The sequence below is a fragment of the Phodopus roborovskii genome, unplaced genomic scaffold, assembly GCF_943737965.1.
Source record: "Phodopus roborovskii unplaced genomic scaffold, PHOROB, whole genome shotgun sequence".
Taxonomy (NCBI): Eukaryota; Metazoa; Chordata; class Mammalia; order Rodentia; family Cricetidae; genus Phodopus; species Phodopus roborovskii.
The window spans coordinates 11,453,735-11,467,089 of NW_026126558.1; the positions used below are offsets into that span (position 1 = coordinate 11,453,735).

Genomic DNA, 13,355 nt, shown 5'->3' on the forward strand with positions numbered 1-13,355 from the left:
AAAAAAAAAAAAAATCTGTGTTTAATACCTGGGACCCACATGGTAGAAGGAGAAAACCAACTCCCAAACATTACCCTCTAATCTCCACTTGTACATTCTTGCACACATGTGCCTGTATGCATGCATGCATACGCACACAAATAAAACACAGTAGACAGTTTTAGTGTGGGGCATGTATAGACAGTGCAATATTACATATCAATAAAAGCAAGGTAGTAATGGCACATGCTACAATAAAGATGACCCTAGAAGACATGCTCAGTGAGATGAGTCAGGTACAAAAAGACATATATGCTTGGATCCACTTACCCAAGGTCCATAGGGTGGCTAAATGGAGCAGATAGAGAGGTAGTAGAAATGAGAAGTTAGTGACCCATACACAGGAAAAAAAAAAAAAATGCAGCCTGCGGTGTTCAGAGGCTCCATTTCTAACACCATATCACACATACATTATTACATTTACTGGGGGGGGGATTCTCATTCCATAGCACATGTGTGGAGGTCAGAGGACAGTTTATGAGAGTTGGTTCTCTCTTTCCATCATTGTAGGTCCTGGGGATTGACCTCAGATGACCAGTCTTAGTGGCAGACGCCCTCATCCAGTGAGCCATCTCATTGCCCAGTGCTTGCTAACCACATGCACTAGAAACAACAATATTCCAAATCTCTCACCCAGGTAATTTAAAATGTTTGGGGACTTTTCCATGTGGGGGTGGGGAGAGAGAATGAATTCAGGGCTAGTGTCAGGTCTTGGTACCCTGGGAAAACAGCGTAGGGCCTCCAGATGTTTGTCTGTTCATCCAGAGGTTTTAAAGGATGTGCACAGACTGATAGATACTATGCCTTCAAGAGGCAGAGGTGAACTACTGCTGTGCTGCCCCTGTCTTTAACACAGAGAAGAAACGTGGCAAGAGGTGACTGGGTAGGGAGACGGGACTTCTCACATTCAGGGTGTTGGGGAGCTGGTAGCTGTAGGGAGTCACACTGATTTCAGGGAGGAAGCAGACCTCAAGGTTGCTTCCCACTCAAAAGAGGAGGTCGGAGAGACACCACAGAAGTTTGGAGGACGCTCAAGGGGAAGAATGGGGTCAGGGACCAAACTCTTACCTCATCTCTGTTCCACAAATTTTCAAAGCTCTCATTTGGGCCAGCATTAGAGCAGCATCCAGAGAAGCTACAGCGGCCAAGCAGTGTCAAGGGTAACACCAGTGGGGATGGGAGAGTGCCCTTTATCCATCCTCACCCCCATGTGGGGGAGGGGCAGGGAGCAGGAAGCTTTCTCCAGCTGGATGGATAATAGTACCATTAAGAAACAAAAAAAGGATACGGCAGAGCTGCCTATGGCATATAGCAGAGATGCAGCCTGTGGGCTGCAGCCCGTTCTTAGAGTTTACAGCCTAGAAACTCCCTAGGGGTCTCCTTGCAGCATTCCCCTTTAGGAGTGACCAACAAAGGACAGCTGAGCCCCTATGTTGGCCTCCAAACACCCTTCCACCTGCTGGCTGCTCTGTTTTCTAATCCAAGCACAGCCCTCTTGGGCAGGACAATACCCCAATCCTTCATGAAGTTAAGGAGCCTCGTCAAGGTTCAGAGAGGGAGGAGGGCAGGCAGAAACCCTGCCCATGACATGCCCCTCCCTACTTTCCTTCTCTCTTTAAGACAAGGTCTCTGTAGCCCAGGCTAGCCTCTAAGTCACCATGTCTTGGAGAACAACCTTGAACTTGTGATCCTTTTGCCTCCATCTTCCAAGTGCTGGGGTACACTATAATATACCATCTCATCCAGTTCTAGCTGGTACCTGGGAACGAATCCAGGGCTTTGTGAATGCTAAGCAAGCACATTACCAACTGAGCTATAGTACTGGCCCAGAAGTGGTGTTCTCTTTGCCCCTCGTTGGTCGCTCCTGAAGGGGAATGCTCCAAGAAGACCCCTAGAGAGTGTCCAGGTTGTATACTCTGAGATGATAAACCCTGCGACCCAAAGTGGGGAAGCCAGGGTTCTATCTCAGGGATTTCCCAGCCTTCTACCTCCGAAGAAGCCAAATGCAAGAAAGCAGACATATCTGGGCCGCAGGGCAGGCAGGGAGTCCTCTGGTCCTGGCACCCTGACTCATTTGCAGTGCTGTGCCCAAGGCTGAGCTGTAGCTTGTGGCCACAGCCCACTCTTTCTCCTCGCCTCAGCTTTGCTCAGCCTTCCCTGCCTGGTGGGAAGGGGGAGGGGGTTGGGGGCTGCAGCAGCTGCCTCCTGCAAGGGAAGCTGGGTCTCCATGGCAACATTGACGTCAGGGGCCCAGGTTGGGAATGAGGCCTCCCGCCCCCAGTGGCCAGCTTGGCCCAGCCTCAGCCCTGATCTGCAGCAGCTGGGACCCCAGAGTGTTGGAGTCACTGGCCTTGCCCTCTGATCTGACTGACCCATTTGGGGATGCAGGGATGCCCCAGGCTCTCGACAGGTGTGAGCATCCTGGCCGTCCTTCCTTGTTTGTCAGCCCCTAGTTTGTCCTCAAAGTACCCTCAGCTAACTGCTGGCTAACAGACCCCGCTTGCCAATCCATTTACCAAGGGCCCTCCCAGAGAGCATGTGCACGTAATGGGGGGGGGGGGGTTAGAGCGGCAGACAGTTCCCAGCTTATCACTTAACCTTCCGATTTGCACTCACCCCAGTTCATTGTTCTAGGATAAAGACCCGAGAGGCCTTAGCCCTCTCTCTGGTTAATCCAGAGGCCTTCCCTCCTGCTTCTCCCGTCCCTCCAAACCGTCTGGCCCTGCCTTAGGGGGTCCGCACATGCTCTTCCTCTGGGGAGTCATTCCTGGCTCCTCTCTGGGCCTGTCCCTGAGCCCAGGCTCCTCTCAGAGGCTCTCACGGCAGTCTCCTTTCCAGCTACTTGTCCTCACTTTCCTCATGGCTGTCCTGAAAAATGGCATGTGTCATTACAATGGCTGCCTCTTCCCTCAGACTGTGTGGCTTGAGGTCACGGATGGCACATGTTTCATCCCCTTCTGAGTCCTCAAGGTGCCTTGTGTACAACAGATGTGCCCCCCCCCCCCGTCTCTCTCTACCCCCTTCTTCTCTCAGAGACACACAAATGCATGAACACACACATAAACATGCACACATGCACACACACACACACACACATGCACACACACATCATGGTGGAAGTTCCACCCAAGCCCCCACCCCATCTCCCTCCAAACCCTGCTGCATCTCAGGAAGCCTGCCAAATGATGACCCCCTCCCCAAGAGATGCTCAAGACCACTCCCACAGGATATTTAAACTCCCTCCCAGAAAACAGATGTGTGGTTTTCTAGTGTCTTTTTTTTTTCCCATCTCCTCTGGGTGGGGGGGGTGGGGGAGGACAGGAAGGCCACCCAGCAGCATCATATCCATTAAACATGGCTTTTCTAATCTGTTTTGATTTGGTCTGATTTGGATTGCTGTAGCTGCAGAAAGTCTTATTGGGGTGCAGAAACTTTAACACGCACACTGGTGAGATGGTTCAGCAGGAAGAGACACCTGCCCCCAAGCCTGACCATTTAAGTTCAATCTCCAGGCCCACAACCTGTTCCTTGACCTTCACGTACACACTGTGGCGTACACCCCTCCCAACACACACAACACACACCCATAATTGAATATAATAAAAAAATTTTAAATCACACTTTTTTTGTGTGGTACTGGGTGGGCATGCAATCCAGGGACTCCTCAATGCTAGACAAGGGCTTTTACCCTGAGCTACACATGGAGACTCCTCTCCCTTCCATACGTCCTCGCACAGTTTTGAAACCCAGTTCTTAGATCAGCCAGATAAAGTACACACACACACACACACACACACACACACACACCAATGTTTATTGTATCTTAGAGTCACACAGACACCACAGTCATCTCAGATGCCTTCACTGTCCCAAATGAAACCTGGTCACAATAATAGCACATGTCCTCCTGCTCATCCCCAGGTCCACTTCTGACTCTATGGACTCCTGTCCTGGAAGCCACATGCATGGAATTATCAAACGGTGAGGTGTGAATGTGAGGTTGTGCTCAACAGAGGGAGGGTGCCCCTGGAGTAGCTACAGGAAAGGGGGGAGATCTACCAGAATTCTATGGCATCTCTGACCTGATTGCTCAGGTACATCCCTAATATTCAAAATACAAGCAGCAAAAAAAAAAAAAAAAAAAAAAAAAAAAAATTCCAGGGGTTTGGCTGGGGGCATGGCTCAGTGGCTCAGTGATCGAGTGCTTGCCCAGTCTTCTCGAGTCCTTAGGCCTCTGTATTTCCCCCGAACCCAGACTCACCCTCCAATCCTGGCTGTTAGACACAGCATCTGACTCACTGACTCTGTTCCATCACCTAACACGCCACCATGTGCCACTCATCCATTACACCTTATAAGCGTGGGGGGCAGATCTGTTTCTCCTCCTAATGCATAGGTAGTAGGCTGCCACATTCATGGCTGCCTCGTTCTTCAGATTCAACCAACTGTGGCTGTACACAGCTTCAGAGTCTACACCATGCCAATACAGCTGGTCATGGTGGTGTGCACCTGCAATCCCAACACTTGAGAAGCTGAAACAGTGGAATGAGAAGTTCAAGTTTATCCTTGGCTATATAGAGTCATAGGCTATCCTGGGCTACAGGTGACCCTGTTAAAGGAGAAGACTAGGGAGAAGGGAGGAGGCCGAGTCCACACTAAATGTGAACATGTGCACTCCCTGCCACAACCAGCGGTTCTCAACCTTCCTAATGCTGAAACCCTTTAGTACAGTTCCTCTTGTCCTGTGAGTCCCAAACATAATGGAAAATTGGCTACTCTTATAAATCACAGTGTCAACACCTGTGTTTTCTGAAGGTCTTAGGTGGTTCCTATGTAAAGGCCATTCAAACCTCCAGGGGTCATGATCCACAGGTTGAGAACCACTGTGACCTAAAGCATAAAATACAAATTTCCCTGTTACTTTGTATCTCCACCTTGAGCTGCTTTGAGCATGTGGCAGAGACATGTGGGCCATCAGTGAACACTCCACCCCTTTTTGAGAGACCTGAGCATCTGTGGATGTTGTGGATGTACCTGTCCCCAGTGGATGGGAAAGGATGAAGGCCTGCACTCTGCCAAGTAAGACAGTGATGCTTGCTCTGGAGTGGGGCCAGGCAGTCCTGCCGTTTGTTTCTACACATACACACACACACACACACACACACACACACACAGAGAGAGAGAGAGAGAGAGAGAGAGAGAGAGAGAGAGAGAAGTGTGCACGAACACACCTGCCCAGAGCCTATCTGGGGACTCTTCTGATTGGAATTTTCTGAGATCGAGGCTGCCTCTCCATGGTCATGCAAGCTGCATAAAACCACTTTAATGGCATGCCGATTCTCAGTGTCTCAATTCTCATGCTTCAATCCGCAGCCTTGGAAGGTCCTGCTTCTTAAAGTCACTCCCGATTTAAAGAGACTCTAGGACTTAAATGGGACTGGCCCAAATTGGGTTTGCTCTCAGCCCACACCATTGCATCTGGAAGCTTCTAAGGAAAATGAAAGTATGCTAAAGACTTGATTACTTTTTTGTTTGGTTGTTTTTTTTTTTTAAGACAGGGTTTCTCTGTAGCTTTGGATCCTGTCCTGGAACTCTGGAGATCAGGCTGGCCTCAAACTCAGAGATCTGATTGCCTCTGCCTCCTGAGTGCTGGGAATAAAGGTGTGCACCACCACTGCCTGGCTCCATCTGTGTGTGTGTGTGTGTGTAAATGTAATTGCTGGAAACTTTGCTTCTGGGAATCTTGCTTGTAGCCCAGTCTAGCTTTGGGTTCCAGGCAATCTGCAACCTTGTTGTGCTATGTCACCATACCCAGCTCTTTTGTTTCTGCCTTATGTGACACATGGGCCTGCCCTCACTTCCGCTCACAGGAGCTGGTTTAGCACAGGCCCCACAGGGAAGGCAGCCCAGCCACCCCTCCCTCCAAGGCAAGCTGGTGCCCTCAGGGTGTTGTAATGACAGGGTCATGACCTCTCACTCTCCCCAGCAGCTCCCTAGCAGCCAAGGTGTGTATGAAAGGGAGTGGCCTAGGGAATTGCTGCTTTGAGGGTACCCTATTCCCACAGGACTTCCCAACTTCCTTCTGGATTCTCAGCCCTTCTCTTCCCTACCAATGAGGGGAACTGGACCATTCTTTTCTACCATTACACTGAGAGCAAACACAGCCAAGGGGAGGGGAGGCATGGTGGTGCATGCCTTTAGTCCCAGCACTCTGGAGGCAGGGGCAGGAGGATCTCTGTGGGTTTGAGGCCAGCCTGGCTTAAATAGTGAGTAGACCTGTCTCTAAGTAAACAAATAATAACCCCACGCATCTGACAGGGGTGGGGGTGTGTCTGTCACTGGGAGATGTCTCTTCCATCCTGTCTTTCTCAACCTGATGTTGACCAATTATCACGTGGGCCCTTCTGCTGAAAGCCATGTCTCCATCAATGGGTCTCAGGGAAGCCATCTGGTAGTGTGGCTCCTGTGTGCTAGGCAGCCAACCACGTGACCAGTGCTTTCAGTAATCTCAGGTTCGACGCTGTGCCCTCAAGGTCCCAAATTCTTGATTTCCCAAATAGGACGCCTCCCTGCTCTCATATCTGACCCCACTACGCTGCAGCAGGTGCCCAGTTGAGGCTTCTCCAAGGAGGCTGTAGAAATCACTCAAGAGCTCATCCAATTACAGATAGTGGCAGGTGTTTAGGGCAAGCCGAAGCTGCTGCCCTGCAAAGGGACCCTCCAGGATCCCAGTGCCGTTGGTCCTAATCAAGCTCTGCACCCAACAGCCAGGCATCTCAAGCAGTCTGAAACTTGGCTGCACAGTAGAATCATCTGGGAAGCTTCCAGATCTTACATTACCACCCCCTCCCTAGCTCTTACTTCATTCTCTCAGAGGGAGCCCAGTGTTGAGTGCACGTGGTCTCGCAAGAGACTCTGGTGCGCAGCCAGCCTCAAGGGCAGAATATCACACGTACAGGAATCACCTGGGAGACTTGCTAAGCACCCAGAGCCTTCAGAGGGTCTGTGGGAGACCAAGTGTCTGCCCTTCCGACGACTTTCACCCCCATAGTGCAGTTCATAGGTGGACCACACAGCAAGGCTCTAGATGTCCACTTTCTTTCCTGGCTGGCATCATCCACATTACAGTGGGGACAGAGAAGCAAGGCAGCATGAGTTTTAGGACAGTATCCAAATCCAATTACTGAGAAGTACCCCAAAGCCGCACACCCCAACATAAAATACCTGTACAGGCTGTGGGAGGCACAGGGAGTCCTTTTACATTTCAGATTTTAATCTTTATTGTAATTTCCCAGCAGATGGCAATATAGAGTTTAAAGGCCCACCTATTCGGAGGTGGTTTTGCAAGGACTCCATGGCTTCAGTAGGTGAGAAGGACATTTATCATGTCCCTTAAAACATTCTGGTTTTTAGGGGAGGACATGATGGCAGACACCTGTAATCTCACCACTCAGGAGACTGAGGCAGGATGATCGCTGTAAATTTGAGTTCAACTTTGTCTGCATAGTGATTTCTAGGCCAACCAGAGCTACTCTGTTTGACTCTGTCTCAAACAACAACAATAAAACACCAAAAAGTAAAATAAATGCAGAAAACATTACCCCCCCACAACCCCTGCCCTCAATCAGCTGCTCTGCTTTGTGTTTGGGCTTACAGAGCCTGTCTACAATCCTGACACTGAGGAGGCTGTCAATATTGCAATTTTGACTCAGTTGAGGTTTGCAGATATGAGCCAACATGCTTGATGCACACATTTTTTAAAAATTGAACTGCAAACTATCTGTGACATTAATAAACCTTTAAAAGTCATTTTTAATTGTGGGTATGGATGTGTGCCTACACAAATGGGTGCAATGCCCTTGGTGGCCACAAGAGGGTATTGCCCCCCATGGAGTTACTAAAGACTGCAAATCAGTCAACAGGATGCTGTAACCCAAACTCTGCAAGAGCAGCAAGTTAGCTGCTGAGATGCCTCTCCAGTCACTTAGTAACTCTTACAGTATACCACCCAGTGGCACATGGAGCTGCACCATGCATGAAATCGCTCTCTCCCTGTAGCTCCAGAACCCCGTTATCTCCAAGAGGAAGAAACCCTATACCCACTGGCAGCCAGTTTACCCATCCCAACCCTGACAAATATCAGGTGGCTTTTCAGCAGTCTGGACTTGCTGACTTCTGGACATTTCCTTTTAATGGAATCACGCCTGGGCTTTTATGTCTTGCCTGTTTCTCTTAATGTCATGGTTTGAGGTCTATTAATGTTACAGGGTATATCATCATCATTATTTTGGTTTTTCAAGATGGGGGTGGTCCTCTTTGTAGCTTTGGAGTCTGTCTTGGAACATGCTCTGTAGACCAGGATGGCCTTGAACTCACAGAAATACACCTGCCTCTGCCTTCCAAGTGCTGGGGTCAAAGGCTTATGCCACCACCTGGCACACTTTTCTTTTTCTTCTCCTCTTCTTTTTGTAAATTATTTATTTGTGTGTGTATGTATATGCCAAGGCAAATGAATAGAAATCAGAGGACAACTTGTGGGACTTGGTTCTCATTCCCCATATGGATTCCAGGGATAGAATTCAGATCTTTAGGTTTAGCAGCAAGTACCTTTACCTTCTGAGCCACCTTGCTGGCCCCTTCTTTCTTTCCTTTTTATGAATAATATTCCTTTGTCTATATGAGCCCCCTACATCCTAGGCAAGCGCTTTATTATTGAACTACACCCTTAGCCCTGGTTTATAGGTATTTGGGCTGCTTCCCTCTGGTGCTAATCTTAAAGAGTTATTGTGTGGCGTGTCACATGGCACTAATTTGTAGGGGGGAGCTTCATGAGTGTCTAGTTATCCATATCATCACAGACCAAGTTGCAGAGCCCTCAGGTCTCTTCTTGTTATATCCATGACAGTAAAAGGCCACTCCAAGTTAGCACCATGGAGATCTCAGTCATTATTGAGGGCTTGCACCTTCTCAAAGAACTTTCTTCTTCTCCTCCTCCTCTGTTTTCGGTTTGTGTTTCTCTGTGAAACAGTCTTGGCTGTCCTAGCTAGTTAGACCAGGCTGGCCTTGAACTCACAGAGAATGCCAGGATTAAAGACGTGCACCACTACTACCCGGCTTCAAGAACTTTACTAGAAGTGAACCACATGGCTATTCCTGTGTGTCAGGACCCATGAAAAGAAATCCATTTCATTTTGACTAAAGGTCAGAGAGTTTAAAAATGTCCTTATGTCTTATTATCTGTAAGACATTTAGTTTGGTGGCTACAGGATGTTTTGGCCCTGGCAGTGGATGTCTTATCTAAATAACAATAGGCTTGGGCCCATGTGTAACTACTCTGGACCCTGAAGGCCAGATGGCAGGTGTGGCTAGCAAACACCTGGACTATTAAGGGAAGTAAGTCTCTGCCTTCCACCCCCCCCCCCACTGCTGGTTGAATACATAAGACGCTGAAAAAATAAACTAGGCGTGCGTTCAGTATGGATTGAATCTGCTCTCCCGATAGCCATCCTGTGTCTGTCTTAGATTCTTAACCCTCTTTTAGCTAGCCTTTCCATCATCTGCACTTCCTTTTCCAGGCACGAACCTAGGGCTGCTCAGCTGGCTCTGATTGCCCCGCAAAGACAGCTCCCCACACCTGTGCGCCTGGCTCCTTTCACTTGACCCCCCCCCCCGTTATCTATTGTATTGGGTGCCTCTTTTGTGTATTCCCTGAGTGACCCAGACATTTGGGTGGCCCTGTTATATATTTGCCCCATAGTGTTTACCACTGGTGGGTACGTTTTCCTCTAAGTCATGCACTATAAACCTTGCTTGTGTGTTTGATGTGTGAGCTCAGTTCTACAGCTGTCTGGGGACACAGCTGCTGGCTACAGGCTGCCTATTTGTTTAGTTCTAGCAGACAAGCCTGCAGGAGCAGCTTGTCCACTCTGTGCACCCACCTGCTGAGGCTACATTTTTTTTTCCTTAGCAGCCCCTCCCACCAACTCTGAGAACCAGCTAGCTGACTCAACCCTTCCAGCGTGGCAAGGCCAGGCAGCACAGAGACCTGGTGACAACACAGCCTTCTTCATCTTACCTGGCCCCCTGATCCTAACAAGATTGGCCACTCTCTTGTCGGAGCAGTATATGCTGTCACTCCCTCACCCACCTGTGCCACTGAGTCCTTTAGCACCTCCAAAGGGCTCCTCCACCCAGCCTAGGCCTGAAATCATGTGAAATGCCACACCCAGCATCCAGTGTGCTCATGGCTGGCTATGGGGACGATGACACAATCCAGTGTTTGGGAGCACCCCTTTAGATCGTGTCCCTGTAGTGAGGTCTGTCCTGCTCCATGGAAGCCCAAGCTTCTGCTTCACCACAGAACATATGCTGGTGTGGCCTCTGCTGGGTAGCTGGCCCCTGGCCTTTCTACTCACAGGACAGAGGAAAGCCAGGAGAGGAAGGCATGTGTGGGACAGTCAGGTACTCCAGTCCTGCAGTCAGGCCTTGGGTGACTAGGGTTGTAAGGCGGGGACATAGGCACATAGCATACATCAAGTTCACTGGGGATAGTGCAGACAGGCATTGAAGGTGGACCATTGGGGAGAGGGTGGAAGTCAGTTTTCTGACTGTGGCAGAGGTGGTTGCGTGGTGCGATATGGAGACAGGCCAACATCATGTCTTCCTCAGTCATTCTCTACCTCACACTTTTGAAACTGGGTCTCTTACTGAATCTCAAACTCAATGGCTCAGCTAGGCTGACTGGCTGGCCCGAAAGCTCCACTGGCCTGTTTCTGCTATCCCAAGTATTGGGATAAAGTGCTAGCATGCCACTGTGCCTGGCTCTGTATGTAGGTGCTGGGGGGCTCTAACTCAGGCCCACATGTTTATGTACCAGACATGTTACCTATGAAGCCACTTTAGTTTTGACACAAGTTCTCACTACACAGCTTAGGCTGGCCTGAATCTATGTAGCCTACACTAGCCTTCAGTTTCAGACCTTCCTGCTTCCGCTTAGAGACCTGGGATTACATTAAGTGCCAACATGCTTGGTGATCATCTCTGGTCTCTTTTCAGACAAATTAAATTTGCCTATTGGAGACACCCCTGGGAAGAAGCAACGGATGGCTAGGTGCTGGCCTACAGCCTACTAGGACCCTCTGGAGAGTGGCAGGGTCTTGGGTGTTTCAAATAGGATTTTACAGAGGGTAGTGATGTTGTCTTGGCAAAGTGCAGTGGTAGGGCTGGTTGTCACAGTCGGTGAGAGTGGTACTACTAGGCCCTGGCCAGGGACACCGGTTCTTCACAATAAGTGGGATAGGCCCGCCCTGTGTGACAGACTCAGGCCTCATGGTCAAGCACAGAGTGAGATGCCAGTCTCCGGGCGTCCTGGCCCTGAATGGGGCCTTTCCCCACTTCCCCTCCATCCCCCCCTAAATACACAGCAAGGCCAGCCTTTGATGAGTCACTTACAGTTTATTTTTGCCTGAAAGTATTTCACATCTCTTTGTACACAGCTACGTGACAGTATTTATTATTAACCATCAAGAAAAGCAACAGTGCAGGGGACGGGGTGGGGTATCTTAATTCTTCTTCTTTTTTTAATCTTTTTGAATGTTTTTTCCTTTTTTTTTTTCCTTTTATTTTTTTATTTTTCTTTTTTTTTTTTTTTTTTTTTTTCTTATTTATTTTTCTGCTTCTGCTTCTTTCTGCACCAGGGTGCTATGAAGCACGGAACCGGGGTTGGAGTTGGGGAAGAAAGCAACAACAGAAATCAACAGAGAAACAAACACAAAACGGAACTCACTCCACACACACACAGGCACACACACAAAAGAAACCTGCCATGGAAAGTGAATTAAGACTGAGACTGAAACCCAAAGTCTCCGTTTTTTTGTTTTGTTTTGTTTTTTGTTTTTTTGTGTGTGGTTTTTTTTTCTTTTTTAAAAAAATGAGGGCATAGTTGGGGGGGGGGTAATAAAGTCTACCTGGCAAAGTATAAAACAACTAAAGCATGGTTTCCATCGAATAAGATTAAATAGATATAAAACAATTAACATCGACTGGTGAGTTTGGTTCGGAGGTGCCAGGGAGGGGACATATTTGTGCTAAACAAACAGAAAAGGGAAAGAGAGGGGACCCCAAAAGAATTGTCAAAGGGCTGTTCTGTACAGTGAGGGCTTGGCAAGAAAAAGCCAACTGTTTGTAAAAAGAAATGAGGTTGGTCTGCCACGGGGCACATGGGTGAGGGGATGCCGCAGTGATCACATTAGTGGAGAGGAGATATGGACAGTCGGGTCGGGCTGGCTGGGTGACAGAGCTCTTCTCTCCCAAGAGACCATGCAAAGAGGTGGGCATGGGGCATGCGTGAGGGAACCATGGGGTGGGGAGACTACAGGTCGCAAGTCTCAGTAGGGGACAGGGGCAGCTAAAGAGGGGTGGGGATGGCAGCAGGATCTTGGAGGACCAACTCTTCTATGGGGTATACAGGGGGGGGGGAAGGGTCAGGACCCTTCCAGATTTACAGAAGCAGCAGAGGGGAGGAGTGAGCTATAAGGAGGACCCTATCTCCTTCCTCCTCCTCCCCCTGCTTAATCCCCACCCATAAGGAAGCTGGAAACAGCTGGAAATAATACAGAGTAGCAGGTGGGCAGACTGATGGGGACAGCATTAGCATACAGAGTCCGTTAAGAAAAAAAGCAATTAATTTTCCAAAGGTCTTTTTTTTTTTTTTTTCTCTCTCTGTTGTTTTGTCTGTTTGTTTCCTTTAAAAACCAAAACCAAAACCACTAGCACTAACCCGACAGCTGACTGGTCCAGACAGTACTACACGCCAGGGGGCAGGTGGGGAGGGAGGGCTGGTCAAAGACTTCATAAATAAGAGCGGGTCCCAGACCCGCAATTTGTCAACATTTCTTAAATAGGTGCGTTATTTAAATCTTATGTACAACAAGAACCACTTTGCATAGCGATGGTGGGGACACAGGACGATGGGGTGACATGACTGGTTATTCCTGTTCCAATGGTAGGGGCGAGATATCGGCTCAGTGCACCTCCAGGAAGAAAAAGTATCCTCCTTCTGGCCCGAGTCGATGGCATCAGGCTGGATGAATGCCCCCACACATGGCATCACACAACAAAGGCAAAGAAAATCCACACAGGGATCCCCGCCCACCCCTCCCTTGCCCTCCCTACCCACTGTTTCTCCTCTTGTTGCCACCAAGGCCGCTTTTGATCAAGGTCAAAGGTTCCAATATGAAGCTCTAAGAATTAGGCGGGGGCTGGGCGTGCTGAGGATCCCCTGCCCCTCCCCCCTCCGCCCCCCAAGACTCCCCCAT

The 13,355-nt window shown here is 49.1% G+C and overlaps 1 protein-coding gene across 2 annotated transcripts in view; it reads right to left on the minus strand.

Annotated features, from left to right (window-relative positions):
• Positions 1-13,355, minus strand: part of Cmip (c-Maf inducing protein) — a 319,144-nt gene that overhangs the window by 117,085 nt on the left and 188,704 nt on the right. The window lies entirely within an intron of this gene.